The sequence below is a fragment of the Pseudorca crassidens genome, chromosome 7 (assembly GCF_039906515.1).
Source record: "Pseudorca crassidens isolate mPseCra1 chromosome 7, mPseCra1.hap1, whole genome shotgun sequence".
Classification (NCBI taxonomy): Eukaryota; Metazoa; Chordata; class Mammalia; order Artiodactyla; family Delphinidae; genus Pseudorca; species Pseudorca crassidens.
The window spans coordinates 34,371,752-34,388,664 of NC_090302.1; the positions used below are offsets into that span (position 1 = coordinate 34,371,752).

Genomic DNA, 16,913 nt, shown 5'->3' on the forward strand with positions numbered 1-16,913 from the left:
TGTCCCGGTTTGCCTCCTTCCTTTCTCCCCACCCCTTCTCATTCTCCCTGATGACGGATTCTTCTTGGCCCACCTGTGCCCCTGGGCGCTGCCCTCTTACATCTCACACTCCCCCTGGGGGCTGTCTCCAAGCGGGGTCAGCTCTCAGTGATAAGCTGATGACCCTCGCAGGGTCTCGTGCTCTGTTGAGCGCATCTCCTGGAGTCCCTCAGGCTTCACGTGCCCAACCCGGAGGGCAGTCACCTCTCCGCCACCACCAGCCCCTCACCCTGCTGCCGTCAGCCACCCAGGCCAGACACCTGGGGGTCAGTCCGAACCCTCCCCTCGACCTCCCCAGTTCTGGTGGGTCCCCACGCCTGTCAACCCTCTCTCTCTCTCTCTCTCTCATTTATTCTTTGGAATGCTATAGGGGTTTTTGTTGTTGTTGTTGTTGTTAGATTGTGGTAAAATACACAGCACAAAATGAACCATTTTAAGTGTATAGTTCTATCGGATAAAGTACATTCACGTTGTTGTACAGCCATCACCAGCATCCATGTCCAGAACTTTTTCATCTTTCCCAGCGGAGACCCTGTCCCCCTTTAAGCGCTAACTCCCCGTCCCGCTCCCCCCAGACTCTGCAGCCACCATTCTGCTTTCTGTCTCTATGAATCGGACTACTCGAAGTGCGTCATCTGAGTGGAATCATACACTGTTGTCCTTTTGTGACTAGACTCCCATCTCTTTACCATCCCTTGTATCTGTCCCTCCTCTCCCTTGTCACGGCGACTGCCTTTTTTGGATCTGTGTTGTCACAACAGCCTCCCAACCCAGTTCCCTGCCTCAGTTCTGCTACCTTCCTGTCCACACGCAACTCAGCCTTCAAGTGATCTTTGTGAAAGTCACTTCTTTTTTTTTTTAGCAGTACGTGGGCCTCTCACTGCTGTGGCCTCTCCCGTTGCGGAGCACAGGCTCCGGATGCGCAGGCTCACGGCCATGGCTCACGGGCCCAGCCGCTCCGCGGCATGTGGGATCTTCCCAGACCGGGGCACGAACCCACGTCCCCTGCATCGGCAGGCGGATTCTCAACCAATGCGCCACCAGGGAAGCCCGAAAGTCACTTCTGATGCTGCTGCTGAGCTGAAGCCACCTTCAACAGCCCCCATTGTGACAGATGGAGCGCAAACTCCCCAGCCTGGGGTTTGAGGCCATCGGAGACCTGGTGGCCTCTGTGCCACCCCAGCTTCTAATCCCCACACAGGCTTTCCCCTTCCAGCTGGACCCTCCACTCGCCCCCAGCACCTGAGCACCCCTGACATTCTGGGCCAAGCACATGCAGTCCTCTCAGCCTGGAGCACCCTCTCCCCACCTCCTCACTGGAGGTGAGGCCTCCCTGCTGTGCTTCCCTGCCCAGTGGAGGTGACCGCGGCTCCCACCTCCCAGCCCCCAGGCTGAACTGGGTTGGGGACAGCATCACATCTGACCAGCATCACACGCACAACTCAGGCTAAAGGCTCCGTTACTGCAGGTCAGTCAGGAATGCAGACCCCCCGGAGCTGGGTGGACACCAGAATTCTATCCCAGGCTAGTGACCCCAAAGGGAAGAAAGTCAACTGTCCCTCGACTGGATGGGGCAGGGCAGGGTGTGGAAGAGGTAGACAAGTAGGGATTGAAAGTTTGGGGGGCTTACCTTCCTCAGTGTTTAAGCTTTGGAAGAGGGTCATAAAATGTGACACAATAATTACACCCAAAACCAGTCCAAAGTGCAGAGACCTTTGCAACTTAAAACAAACAAACAAACAAACACTTTCATGCCCGCAGTTTCATGTCCCCTGCAGGGCAAGAAGTGAGAGTGCCTTGGCATGTTGTCATCTATGATTGGATCCAGACAGACAGGGGGAGGGAGACAGCTGGACCAAGAGGGCCCAGCTCTCCCAGGCACCATCTCGTGTCCCCAGGCAGCCCCTGTGTGATGGCCTGAGTGCTCACTTAGCCCTGATGAAAGACTCTCCCAGGCAGGACTGGCTACAGAATTTCCCGGGTCCAGTGCAAAATAAGACTGTGGGGTCCTGAGTTCAAAAACGGGAAAAAAGTGCCACTAAAGGTACCAAGACATAAAGTTTTTCCTTTCTCTCATGGTCTCTGTCTTGATCTGTCGTGGTGTCTTTAAAATGTATGACTGAATATCATGATCTACACAGGTGCCCGAGTGCTGTGACTCAGAGAGGGCACACCAAGTCCTCTGGCTGCCAGCTTCCCTCCCCTGCCAGATACAGGACGGACATGCTCTGCCCGGGTAGGGAGCGGGCAGTTGAGCCAGGCTTCTCCCCTTCCAATGGGGCCACTGCCCTAACACACGGAGATGGGTGATCCCAAGGGTATCCCAACCTCTGCACCAGGACAATAGATGCCTGGATCACGAGACGACAAGAGGCTTGCCCTGCAAGGTTGCCAGCCGAATGCAGCCAGGGCGAGAGCCCCAGTAGTAGCTGGGCAGTGGTGGGGAGGGGGAGGCTGGTAGGACCTGGGGCGCCAGGAGGCGAAGCAGCTGGAGTCTGAGAACCCATCCTCAGGAAGCAGAGAGGCAGCAGGAGATGGGACTTCGTGCGGGACCTCAAAGCCCTGGTGCACACTTCACTGTCCATGGGGCTTCACTTTAAAATATAAATCCAAAGATAAAATTAAGAATTTCAAGAAATCGACTGCCGAGCATTCAACCAAGCACAGAGTGCTTCTGAGAGCAGGGCTCTGTTCAACCTACAACCTGTTCCCAGCCCTCTTCCCAGGACACATACCCTGAAGGCTCCAGGGCTAGACTCAGCCTTGGCTCACCTGGGATGGTCCTTTTCTTCTCTAGTATCCTCCAACCCACTGGGATCTCCACTCCCTGGGGTCTATAGGAAGCTGGAGCCCTTGTGCAGTGGCAGAGGGACACTGGGATAGGAGTCAGGGGATTCGATTACAAGTTCTGACTTTGGTTGAGGATTTGCTGTGTGGCCTCGAGCAAGTTGCTGTACCTCTCTGGATCTCAGTTTCCACAACCTAATTCGTTGAGTGAGTGTTTACTGAGCACCCACGTTGTTCAGGGCATAGTGGGCCTTTGTGGGAGAGACAGAAATTAATAGGAGAGTTCCGGCCCTCAGGAAGCTTGCAATTAAGTCGGGAGGATAAGACTCACACAGAAATCCCTGGGATGGTGTCATACACATCCTCTCTTCACCCACCACCCTCAGAGGGAGGTTGAGCTGGGCCATTAGCCCCACTTTACAGATGATGTCTCCTCTTGGGTCAGCCTGGTGGCAGGTGAAAGCATGGACTAGGGGTCACGCAGGCTTGGGCTAAAATCCCTGCCCTGGCTCTAACTGGTGGGGCAATCTTGGGCATGTCACTTAGTGCCTCTGAGCTTCATGGATTCATTTGTAAGGTGAGGGCACAACCTGTACCTCTGAAGGGGTGCTGTGAAGAAGCAGTGACACAAAGGATGGGGCAGTTCAGATGGCTGGTTTCCTTCCCTCTTCCTCAGTTTCATGAAGCTCCAGCCCAGTAAGCCAACCCTACAAGCATCAGATGGGTGGACATGGCTGGGTAGCCACGAGAAAGGTGTGGGGGCTCTCAAGTGACTGTCTACCCAACATAAATCAACAGTGTGAGGCGCTGGCCCTCAAAGCCACGGTGTGATCTCAGCTGCATTAACAAAGGTACAGTGGACAAAGTAAGGGCGATGATGGCCTTGCTAGGCTTCAGGCTGGAGCTCAGCTCTGGGCCCCCACTCTTGCACTGGGGGTGTGTGATTATTTTTTCTTTTTTTAATAAGGCATTGGTTGGGCTTCCCTGGTGGCACAGTGGTTGAGAGTCCGCCTGCCGATGCAGGGGACGCGGGTTCGTGCCCTGGTCCAGGAAGATTCCACATCGCGGAGCGGCTGGGCCCGTGAGCCATGGCTGCTGAACCTGCGCGTCTGGGGCCTGTGCTCCGCAATGGGAGAGGCCACAACAGTGAGAGGCCCGCGTACCGCAAAAAAAAAAAAAATAATAATAAGGCATTGGTTATATATAGTCAAGTGGGCAAGTCTTAAGAGCACGGCTCACTGAATCTTCCCATATGCATACACCTATGTAAACACCACTCAGATGAAGACATAGGCCATTTCCAGCCCACCAGAAGGCTTTCTCATCCCCCTCCCAGTCCATCTCCCTCAAAGGTAACAACTATTCGGACTTTTAAAGCCTTCTAATAAATTAGCTTTGACTGTTTTTGAACATCATATAAATGGACACATATAGAGGGTATGTTCTTGCATCTGGCTCCTTTCAGATGCAAATTTATATCTGTGAGATTCATCCACGTTGTGCGTTAGAGTGGCAGGTGATTCTTTTTTGTTGATGTGTAGTATTCCATTGCATGAACTATACCATAATTTGTTTGTTTACTCTACTGTTAATGGACATTTAAGTTATTTCCAGTATTTGGTAATTATAAGTAGCCCTATGATGGCTTTTGGTGGGAATAATCACTTATTTCTCTTGGGTATGTACCTGGAGCAGAATTTCTGGATCACAGAGTTGGCATACACTTAGTTTCAGTAGGTACTGTCAAAAAGTTTCCCAAAGTAATTGTACAATTTTACATCCCCTCCAGCAGGGTTTGAGAGTTCCAGTTGTTCCACATCTTTGCTAACTCTTGGTATTGTCGGTACTTTCCTTTTTAGCCATTATGGCAGGTGGGTAGTGGTATCTCATTGTGCATTTCCCTGATGACTAAGGATGCTGAGCACATTTCATATGGCTACTGGCCATATGGGCGACCTCTCCTGTGAATTGGGCCTTTTCTCTTGAGTGGTGCTGGCCGAGTTCAGAGAAGGGGGGCAGGGTGTCAGATGAAGAACAGTTGAAGGGCCAGGGGAACATGGTCACACTCTGCAAACTTCTAATGGGCTGACCTGGGGAAGAAGGAACAAAAATGGTCTGTGGATGCCAGCGCTCAGAAGACATAGATTTACTGAGGTGACCAGGACATGGATTTCCGATCAGCGCAATGAATTGTCTAAAAATAAACAATGTCCAAGGAGGCACTGGGCTGATTCAGGAGGTGGTGAGCACTTGTTATGCCAGGCATGTGAGCAGAGATGCTAGAGCCCTAGATGAGGTTTTCCAGAGACGGCTGACGTCTCGACTGATGGTGGGTTTCAGGAGTTGACAAGATGAGATTTCAGGCCTATGAAGGCCTGGTTCTGTTATGTAAGACATGATTGGAGCCACTGAGTGGAGAGCATGGGGACTCAGAGATGATCAGCTCTCTTTAAAAAAGACTTGTTTCCTGGCCTGTTTGCATTATTCTCCCTGGCTGATCTCATTCTCTTAGTCATACGGGAAAGTACCTTCTGAAAAAAGCAGGGAAACGAGACACAGCATTTGACTCCGTCACTCTCTGCAGTGAATCTGAGCCCCATCCCAGTTCACACGGAGCCTCAAAGGTCCACACGTCAAAGCTGTCAAAGGGTTTAAATTAGAAAAGCACGTGTGTGTGCTTGCACCATTGTGTGTTTTCATTTTGCACCTCTTGAGGTCATCACAGTGTCTGAGTCACTGAACGAATCATTGTAAGCAAGAGGGCTCCAGGAAAAGACGCTGAACCCATCGCCCTGTCCCAGCTGGCCTGCCCACCGGCCCTGCAAACCCTGCCGTACTCCACTCTGTGGTTCCTTCTCCCCACCTCTCTGCAACTGCCCTGGCTCAGGCCACCACGCGCTCTCACCAGCCTCTGCCTCTTCCATGGCCTCTTTTTCCACACCAGCTGAAAAGGGTACTAGCAAGCCAAATACTAATACCAAGGGGAGGGGCCGTCAGAGTTCTGTCATTGAAGCATCATCTTATTGCACTCCACCCCCACCCCCCAAGACTGAAAGCTACTTGAAGGCAAGCATCCTTGTCTCCCATCGTCCCTGCTTCTCTCAGGTGCTGAAGTCAGTTTTGTTGAATAAGTGAATGAATGAATGCTTGGCATTACTACTGACTTTGACAGCCTTAAGACAAAAGCCTCGGTGGAATAAAAGCTGGCTTGTAGAAAAGCTTGTGAACTAACTCCTATTCTCACTCTCCATTTCATACACATGAACTTTGTCACCTTGCCTCACAGCAGGGGTTAACATAGGCACAGGTTTATGAAGCACGTTTTTGTATCTTCTAAAAAGTCAATATGAAAAGTATCATGGGCAATACCAAAAGGCAAAAGGCAAGTTGGGGGGAAAATATTTGTCGCACGTTGAACAAAGGGCTAATTTTTTTTTTAACAGAGTTCCTAAATTAAAAAAAAAAAAAAAAGAAGAGTCCAGTGAAAATGTGGGAAGAGGAAAAGAACAGGCAATTCACATAAAAAGAAACATCAACGGCTAATAAGCCTATGAACAGAGAATGAAACCCACCCATAATAAAAGTAAATTGAGAAAGGAGACATCAGTTCTCCTCTATCAGATTAACAAAGATGAAAAAGTCTGAGAATCTCTGGTGTTGACAAGATGTGGAGGAGACCAACATTCTCACACAGAATAGAAGGACACACTGGTACACCCTCTCTTGAGGCAAGTTAAGTCATATCTATCCAAACGCACACACGCTTTGACATAGCAACTCCACTTCTAGGAATTTATCCTGCCAGTTTACTCACTGAATTGTACAAAGATATATGTACAAATCATCTGGTTATTATCTATCTTAGCAAAAAACTGGAAACCACATAAAAGTTCATCAATAGGGCACTGGGTAAATGAATTATAATGTAGACATACAATAGAATGCTATTAACACCATCCTTGAGGCTACCATTGCCTGTTATGTCAATGTACCTTCTAACAGCATGCATTATTCTGTACGTACCGCATACTAGCCACAGTGCTTAACTCTTTACGTGGATAATTTCATGCAATCCTAATAACTCTGTGAAGTAGATACTTCTTACTTCCCATTTTAGCTGAAGAAACTGAAATGCAGTATTCTGACTGTATCAGTTTTCTAGGGCTGCCATAACAAATTACCACAAAGTGGATGGCTTAAAACAGCAGAAATGTATCCTGTTGCAGTCGGAAGGCCAGAAATTGGAAATTAAGATGTGGGCAGGGTTGGTTCCCTTTGCAGGCTCTGAGGGAGACTCCGTACCTTGCTTCTCTGGCTTCTGGTGACTGCTGGCAATCCTTGGCATTCCCTGGCTTGTACCTACATCACTCCAATCTCTGCCTCTATTGTCACGTGGTCTTCTTTCCTGTGTATGTCCACTCCACTTCTCATAAGGACACCAGTCATTGGGTTTAGGGCCCACCCTAGCCCAGTATGACCTCAGCTTAACTAATTACTTCTGCAAAGGCTCTATTTCCAAAGAAGGTCACTTTCTGAGGTTCCGGGTGGACATGACTTTTCAGAGGATACTATTTAACCTACTACAGTGACCAAGGTAACAAAGCTAGTAAGTAGTAGAGCCGGGATTTGAATCCAGGGGGGCAATGTGTACTCATTACCACTGCTCCATGCTGCCTTCCCATAACAGCTCACACTTTTATAACACTAACAATGTCCCAGGCACTGACTTAAGCATTTTACATATAATAACTAATTTACTCCCCACAACAAGCCCACTTCATACATGTGCAAATAGAGATTCCCCACAATAACCCCATATTACAGATGGGGAAACTGAGGCACTGGGAGTTAAAAGTTACCTGAGTCTATGCAGCCCATAACTGACAGACCTTAGATTTGAACCCAGGGAGGTATGTTCTTAACCACTATGCAAAACTGCCTCCCAACACTCTGAGAATTAGGGCTAAGAAAACATTTCTTTCTCCTGAAGGACTGGTCATTTTTAATCAGACATGATGTGGTCTCCAATTCATTGCTTCTCCCTTTCCCCTTCAGTTGTCATGATTCATCAGCTGATTTGAGTGTCCAAATAGAGTTGCCGTCATTCAGCTAGGACACTGGCATATTTTCTCTCCTTAATCTGTGTTGGGCATTTTGAAAGGCCTTCAGAGAGACCCATGCACCCACGCAAATGACATGCAAACTGTTGTGTGCATGGATATATTCATTTTTCTGGAGCAAGAGTCCATGGCTCCCATCAGATTCTCAGAGCTTCACGATCCTAATTTTCAAGTTTTTTGCCCTCCCTCCCTCCTTCCTTTCTTTCTTTCTTTTTTCTGTTCTCACCAGTTATGTTGCCTACGCCGGTTTATTAAGCAATCTCATACCCTTTTAATGGCGTAAGTGGAATGTAGTATAAAACCCATAAACAAATGCGTGCAATGTTTCCATTCAGTCTGACTTTTAAAATCTTCCTGGGTTTGCGTGGAGGAAGTCCGCCTTCCTGACTCTCCTCTCTGTTGTCTTTTGAGTGCTTCTGAGGCGGGATCCGGTTCCTACCCCAGCACGGGCCAGGTGCTCACCCTGCGCTCATAGATAGCAAACTTGTAAGCAGTGTGCGCTGAAAAAGCCAATCGGACACAGAAGCCTGGAGCTCTGGCGCTCAGGGGGGTTTCCAGGCTGACCAGGAACTGGGCAGTGTGACCTTAAAGCCTTGTCTGGGCCTAAATTTCTCCAGAAAGCAAGGGAGAAGCCAGGAAGGCAGAAGTAGGTGGAAAGAACCCGCAGCTGCAAGCCTGACCCTTCCGGCTGCCTGCCATCCCTGGAACTTCCTCCTTGCCAACATGCTGCAGCCACGTGCCCCCCAAGCCCCACCCCCAATCACCTGCCCCCTCACCAAACCCCGCCCCCTATGCATCCCATCACCTGGGCCTTCCCACGTGCCCACCACGCACCACGCGTCCCGCCCCCATGCCCCACATGCTTCACCGCGTTCTTCTAGCCCCTGCAGGTGCCCCGTCATGCTCCTCATGCCCCGTACATTGCTCATAAAGACAAAAACGAAACAACCAAACAACAACAACAAAATCCCAGAAAGAGCCCTTGATTTTTGACTTTGAGTCAAGGCTTAAATGAATTCATTTGTAGATTTTAATAGAAATACTATCTTTTTTTTTTTTTTTTTTTTGCGGTATGCGGGCCTCTTACTGCTGTGGCCTCTCCCGTTGCGGAGCACAGGCTCGGACACGCAGGCTCAGCGACCATGGCTCACGGGCCCAGCCGCTACGCGGCATGTGGGATCTTCCCGGACCGGGGCACGAACCCGTGTCCCCTGCATCGGCAGGCGGACTCTCAACCACTGCGCCACCAGGGAAGCCCTAGAAATACTATCTTAATGCAAAGGCCAAGGGAAAACTTTGAGATAATCAGCACTCACCTTGATGGTCAAAGTCTGGTGGTCAGTGTATGCAGGAGAAGCCTCACTTTATGATGTGTATCAGCGCTTATTAGGAATTATTAAGCCTATTATTTAATAAGCTTATTAGAAACAAGGAGCTTGTTAGAAATTCAGAGTCTCAGGTCCCCTCCTAGGCCTACTGAGCCGGCATCTGCATTAACAAGATCCTGAGTATCTCCAATGCTAGAGAAGCACTAGTGTAGAACACAAGGACTCTGATTTCTCAAGTTTACCAAACCCTGGAGAGCACTTGGGTTTTTCTGGAATACACATCCCAATTGGATGACCTGGAATAATTCCTATTGGGGTTCACTATGCTATTTATAAAAAGGGGTCATTATACCGGCCCTTCCTCCCTTACAGGATTACTGTGAGTTTCAGATGAGATCATGGGTCCACTCTATTTATTGTGAGGGGGCTGAGGGGCAGCAGGGTTGGTGGGGAGCAGAACAGGTATGGTTTCTGCCCTCACGGAGCTGACGGGGTGGTGGGATGGGAAGACATGTAGATAATGTTGTGTGATTGTCACGGTTACCTCAGGGCTTTCATTTGCTTAGTCTTTTACATATTCTTTCATTCAGTGATCAGTCACTAATTAAAACATAAAATCCTTGCACTCTGCCAAGCGCTGAGCTCTGAGCTCGACACTGGGGAAGCAGAAATATCAGTAAATGAGCCATGAACTCTGCCCTCAAGGATCTATCAGTCTAGTCAGAGATAAGGATGTAAGCAGCTGATTACACTTAGAACACACTATGGCTGGTTCTCTGAGGCCCATTCAGGGGGCTGTGGGAGCACAGGTGGGGCAATGAGGCGCTTTGATTTAAAGGAGGATTACAAGTTTGCCAGGTTGAGAAGGAAGAGGACAGCATTCCAGGCAGAAGGAACAGCAGGGGCAAAGGCGGCAAGGCATGCAGTCACATATGCTTGCACCATGACCAGGTGTAGAGAACTGGGGGGCATGTCCGGAGATGGTTTGGAGAAGTAGCTTGGGGCCACATCTTAGATGGTCCTCGTGTCGGATGCCAAGGAATCTGGTAGGAAATGGGGAATCCCTGAATGAAGAGGAATAACACTATCCGAGCTACGTTTCACAAAACTCTGTTAACAGCAGCATGAGAAGAAAAGACTGGGGTTAAAAAAAGAGAGAGAGAGAAAAGACGGGCGCAGAAAGACTCTTAGGAGGCTCTGCTAATAGCTCAGGGGGAGAGATGACAAAGTACTCGACTGGGGACAGACATGAATAGAAGAGATGTTAAGGAAGGTAGAATTGATAGGACTTTTGACCAAATGAATGGGGTGGTGAAAGGTATGGAGGTTTTTGGCTCAGAGCCTGGGTGGATGGTGTTACTGTTAACCAAGAAGGGGGGACCCTGGAGGGAGACTGGGTGGTGAGCCTGAGTTGGGCCTGTTGGGTGTGAAGTACCTTAGGGACACCCTCTTGGCTTTGTCCCCTAGGCTGGAGTCACGGATGCCTAGAGCTGAGGAGTGTGGTCCAGGCTGGACACAGGAGTTTGGGAGTTCTGAGTGTATAGGGACTGGTGGGAGCCCTGGGAGTGGATGGGACTATAGGAGGGTGCGGGGTGAAAAGGAATATGGTTGAGAGTGGCACTAATATTTAAGGGCTGGGAAGAGATGAGTCCATGAAGGAGGTTGAGTGAGGCCAAGAGGATTTCTGCCTTATCACCCACCAGCATCATCTCCCAGGAACAGTCCTGGAGACACCTCCCTAGAAGCCCCGGAGTGAGCGGTGGCTGGGGCTGGGGATCTGAGAAGGAAGAACTGAAACAGAGACAGCACTTTCACAAATCTCTTTTTCTCCAAGAGAAAGGATGTAAGAAAAGGAGAAACAAAAGAAATGCTTGAGTTTGTTTCGTTTTTCAGATCAAAAACAGATCCAGCACCTCCTAACATCGAAGAAAACCTCCTAGACTGTCCTAGGTTGACTCCAGTGAGCTCATTCTTTCGTTATCGTTAAGAGCAAAGAAAGTCTGGTTTTATCATGATTAACCAAAGGAGGATTTTACAAACCAAAACAAGAGACAGGAAATGGTCCCCAAATTATGCCATCTGCTTCATGTTTTTCCATACAAACAAGCCTGTCGCTTTAAACTGATAATGGCTCCTAGCAGCCAAATAATTGATCTACTTGGTGTTTTGGCTTTAAGTGAAGAGTGAACTGGCCTCTTTAGAAATGTTGGCAGCCTGGCTGGTCCATTAGTAAGACAGAAAAATCAAAACACTGACTGGAAAAGGTCATTATGACTGGGCTCAGCAGGAGTCATCGATACATGACGTCATTTCAGAAACAAGCGAGCCAAGGTCGTGAGCCCCCTGGACAGAGTCAAACTACCCTTTGCGGCCCATCACCACCCTCCTTCACAGATACTGAAGTCTCCCAAGAGGACACCAGGGTCTGAGCCAGGACTGGCTTCATTTTACCCTTTCTTTGCTCAGCCTGAATCTAGAGGAATGTGATTTTAGAGCCTGTGGCATTCAGCAGGTCATTAAGGAAGGCCCTCAGTCCTCCCATGTGCATGTCCCTTAGATGCTCTTTTCACCTCTTCCCCTCTCCCAGGTCTGTCTCTGTCTCTTTTCACACTCCTCAGCCCAGAAACACCCACCTCCCCTTTCGGCCCTGTCTCCAGCTCCTACTACCTTCTCTCTTCCTTCCTTTCTCCTCCAAGCTTTTAGAAGAGCTGTGGGCTCTGTCTCCAAATCTTCGGCTCCCATTAGCTGCTTCTTCCTCTCGCTAGCATTAACATCATTGCAGGTACCAAGCACAGGACCAAGGCCTTTCCCTGCATCATCCCCCTTAATCCCAACAGCAACCCATCTGAAATGGATGCTATTATTATCCCCTTGTACAGAGGAGGAAACGGGCTCAGACAGGCTGGGTCACTGGCTTCAGTAAAGCAGTGGCAGATCCCATTTTTGAACCCTCTGCAATGCCCTGGCCAAAGTCACCCAATCATGGTGGCCCTTTCCCAGTCCTCTTCCCCTCTGTCTCTCTGCACCAGCTGGCACTGCCAATCTCTCTCCTCCCTTGGCTCTTGGGAACCAGTTTCTCCCGTTCTTTCCTTCCTCTTCATAGGGTGGGCTCCCCTGGATTTCATCCCTGGTGCTTCACTTTTCTCATGATAGAAAGTCTTCCAAGGGAAGCTCTGAGTCCTCTTAATTCCAGGTCCACTGGAAAGCATCTTGCCCACCCCCTCATTGCTCATGGTCACTCTAAGTGGGTGGCAGAGCTGGGGCTGGAGCCAGGTGTCCTAATCTCCAGGTCAGCCCATTACTCAGAGCTGCCACTACCTACTCTTAGTTTTTGTGGTTTTTTTGCTGAGCAGCAGGAAGCAGCCCAACCCTGGAGGAGGGAGAAACTGTGAGACCCTGATAAGGTGGGGCGGAGGCTATTTTTAGAGGACACTGGCTTTCTACTTAGGCTGGGAGGAACTTAAGCGCCAGGATCTTCTAAAACGTGGGTTTGCAAGACTGGCTCATTAAATAGAATTAACACATCTAAGTGACAGCACTCCTTGCTTTCACCCTCTGCCCGTTTGTTGTGTGGCTCGAATTGATGAGAACCTTACTATTTGTCTCCATTTCCTCTTAATTCAGTGAGGCTTTAAGATGGCTTTGGAAAAAATATATGATAGAAAGTAAGGTAGAAACAAAAATGAAACTTCAAGATGAGGGCGCTATTGTCTGAGCAAGGGGAAGTCCTGGACAGCAGCAGACCAAAGAACAGGGGGTGTTGAACAGATCCCCAAGACCTGCCTGAGCAGCAGGAAGTGTCAGGAAAGACATGAGAAAGGCTGGTGGAGACTGCCTGGCATGTCCAGCAGCGTGTGACCTTGAGCAGGGGGCTCTGCAGACCCTCGCCAGGAACAAAATGTTTGTCACCACTGGGTTAAAATGGGAATTTTTTGGGTTCCCCCACTGAGGGCCCAGACCTGGATTAGGATCTGGTTTTGTGATTCTACAGGGAAAAGTTTAGGCCAGGTAATATGCAAGAGTTTGAGAGGGCCAAGGCCAAGGCTAGAAAAGATGGGGAGGGGGTGTGCCTGCAGAGCTCCGAGGCAGCATCACAGACACCAAATAGACGGGGAAACAGAAGCCAGGGAGCGACTGGACTGGAGCCTCTAGCCCTGCTCAGTTCATTGGGTCTAAAGCTGTTTGACTCACAAGCTTCTTTGCGAAGGTGATGGCTGCCGCCCAGCACAGATGCCCATAATCACCGAGGAGCGCGCTTCCTGGGTGTGTACTGCCCAGGCTTTCCGAGGGTCCTACTGGGTCTTAGTATAAGATCCGAGTCAGAGGGACCGCCAAAGTCTCTGGTCTCCGCAGCCCTTCCGGATATGCGCGGCTGTGCCTCCAGCGTCTCAGGCCCAGAGCCGGTGAACAGGTGGGGGGAGCGCCGGCGGTCAAGAGCGCGCCCTACTGCTCTCACGGCCCTGGCCACGAGCTCTATCGCGGGAACCAAACCCCGCTCCTACAAATGGGGAAACCGAGACCCAGGGAAGGGAGGAGGCTTGTCAAGTTCACCCAGTGAGTTGGCGAGAGCCAGAGAACTCCTGCCTCCAGGCTCTTCCCCTCTTCTTTCCACCTCCGCGCGAAAGGCGCGTAACGGTGGTGCTTTAAACCTTGTCATCCCACGCAGTTTGGGAAAGTTTTCTTGCCGCAAACAGGCGAAGCGCGAACCCGGGTATCACGTTCACTTGTGCCAATGCGTCCCCACTCCCACCTCCACTCTCTCTGCAGCCGGCGTGGAGGCCGCGCCTGAGTGCCTCGCTCGGCTGCACCTGTACCCAACAGAGCGCCCGGGGCGCCTAGCCACTGCACGCTGGAGTCAAGCGCGCAGCGGGAACGCCGGCCCCGCCATGACCCCCGCTCTCAGCGCTGCTCCTCGAGAGCCCCCAGGTCCTTCTCCCTTTTACAGACGCGGCGTCGGGGTCCAGAGGGAAGGGCGCCCTGGCCGGGGCCACGCGCGCCGAGTGGCGCGGATGCGAGCGCCCGGTTCCGGACCCCGAGACCCAGGCTCCCCAGCCCCGGAGGCAACCCGAGGCGGCGGCTATTTATAGAGGGAGCCACGCTCAGTCCCTCTTGGCGGCGGCGGCGACAGCTGAATATTTTGCCCAGATATGGCTGGGGCCCCGGTGAGGGGGCAGGGAGCCCCGCGAGCGCGAGGGGGACCCCTGGCCGGTGGGACACTTACCGGTCAGTGGAGCCGCGGGGGCTGGCGCGGGCGCAGGCGGCGGCGGGACGAGCGCGGGCGGCCGGCGGGAGAGCGCGGGCGGCAGGCGGGTGAGGGGAGCGCGGGGCTGGAAGAGCTCCCGGGCAGCCGCGAGCGGGCGGGCGCTGTGGGCTCCGGGGGTGGGAGCCAGGGGCGGGCCCGGCTCTGCGCTGTCACCGCGCCTCGCCCCGCCCGCCCAGCTCGCCTTCCTTACCTCTCCCTCCACTCGGGGGCGCCGGGGCGCAGCGCGCAGTCTCCTGCCGGGGAGAGACGCCCACAAGGGGAAGCGCGGGGCAGGGACCCTGGCCGCCCCAAGCTTGGATCCGCGGCCAAGTGGGTGCGCGTCGCCTCCTGTCCGCGTCTAGGTTTCCCCACTTGTACCAGGTAGAGTTATCTGGAAAAAGGTGGGAGGAGTTTTATTCCTGTGTGGTCTAAGATGCAAGAATCGGTAGGTCCTTGTGGAGCAAAGCCGGCCAAGCGGTTGCTGCACCTTTACCTCCTTTGATTGAGGCAACGACCCATCCGGTCTTATCAGCAGCCCAACTAGGTCCGGTTTGAGCCGAAGCTTTAGTCACGATCATTTTGTGAACATGCAGTTCCAACAGAGGCAAATGCATTCCCTCTATACTGGAAGAATAGAGTATCCAAAATACGACTTAAAATAACCAAAACAACCCCAAAAGCCCCACCTTTTTTTTCTTCCAGTTTTATTGAGATATGATTGGCATACAGCACTGTATAAGTTTAAGGTGTACAGCATAATGATTTGATTTACATACATCATGAAGTGATTATCACAGTAAGTTTAATGAACATCCATCATCTCACATAGATACAAAATTAAAGAAAAAAAATTTTTCTTGTGATGAGAACTCAGCATTTACTCTCTTAAAAGACTTTCATATATAACGTACAGCAGTGTTAATTATCTTTATCATGTACGTTTTATCCCTAGCACTTATTTATCTCACAACTGGAAGTTTGTACTTTTTGACTGCCTTCATCCAATCCTCCCCCCAAACAAAAATGTGATCTTCTTTTCTATGAGCTTGTTTGTTTTTGAAGTATAATTGACCTACAACATGTTAATTCCTTTTGCACAACATAGTGGTTAGATATTTCTATACATTGCAAACTGATCACCATAAGTCTAGTTACAATATGTTACCATACAAAAATATTACATAGTTATTGACTAAATTCTCCACACTGTACATTTCATACCCTTGACTTAGTTTGCAACTGGAAGTTTGTACTTCTTAATCTCCCTCATCTATTTCTTTCCTCGCTCCAACCCCTTCCTCTCTGGCAACCACCTGTTTGTTCTATGTCTATAACTCCATTCCTGTTTTATGTTTGTTCATTTGTTTTGCTTTTTTAGATTCCACATATAAGTGAAATCATACAGTATTTGTCTTTCTCTATCTGACTTATTTCGCTTAGCATAATACCCTCTAAATCCATCCATGTTGTCGCAAATGGCAAGATTTCATTCTTCTTTGTGGCCGAGTAATATTCCATTGTGTTTATGTACATTCTTCTTTATCCATTGTCTGTTGATGGGCACTTAGGTTGCTTCCATATCTTGGCTATTGTAAATAATGCTGCAATGAACATAAGGGTGCATATATCTTTTCAAATTAGTGTTTTTGTTTTCTTTGGCTAAATACCCAGGAGTGGAATTGCTGGATAGTATGTTAGTTCTATTTTTAATTTTTTTGAGGAATCTCCATAGTGTTTTCCATAGTGGCTGCACCAACTTACATTGTTACTAACGCTGTACTAGGGTTCCCTTTTCTCCACTTCCTCACCAACACTTATTTCTTGTCTTTTTGATGATGGCCATTCTGACAAGGGTAAGGTGATATCTCATTGCGGTTTTGATTTGCATTTCCCTGATTAGTGATGTTGAGCATCTTTTCATATGCCTATTGGCCATCTGTATGTCTTCCTTATACAGATGGGGAAATATATCTATTCAGATCTTCTGCCCTTTTTTTAATCATTTTTTTAAAATGTTGAGTTGTATGAGTTCTTTGTATATTTTGGATATTAATGCCTAACTGGATATATCATTTGCAAATATCTTCTCCCATTCTGTAGGTGGCCTTTTTGTTTTGTTGATAAGTTTCCTTCACTGTGCAAATCTTTTTAGTTTGATGTAGTACCATTTGTTTATTTTTGCTTTTGTTTCCAAAAGCCCCACTTTCTTAAAAGGCTAATATGTTTTCCAGAACAAACCACTTAAACCCAAACAGAAACTTTTAAGTGTTTTAATTTTAAAAATGGCTCATAAAAAGGAATTTGTGTGGACAGAAAATAAGGTGTCTTTGGATTATTATAGGATAGTTTCTGGTGGGATAGACCCTATTAATATAAACTTTTTAATATTGGTGTACA

The 16,913-nt window shown here is 49.4% G+C and overlaps 1 protein-coding gene across 4 annotated transcripts in view; it reads right to left on the reverse strand.

The window, feature by feature from the left end:
• TMOD1 (tropomodulin 1) overlaps positions 1 to 14,652 on the reverse strand; it is an 87,344-nt gene extending 72,692 nt beyond the window's left edge. For 3 of the 4 annotated variants that reach the window (XM_067743874.1, XM_067743876.1, XM_067743872.1), the window contains exon 1: positions 14,496 to 14,652. The gene's annotated coding sequence lies outside the window, so the exon portion shown is untranslated. The remainder of the gene's footprint in view (positions 1 to 14,495) is intronic. The other variant, XM_067743875.1, reaches the window with a different exon arrangement.
• Between the last annotated feature and the right edge of the window lie 2,261 nt (positions 14,653 to 16,913).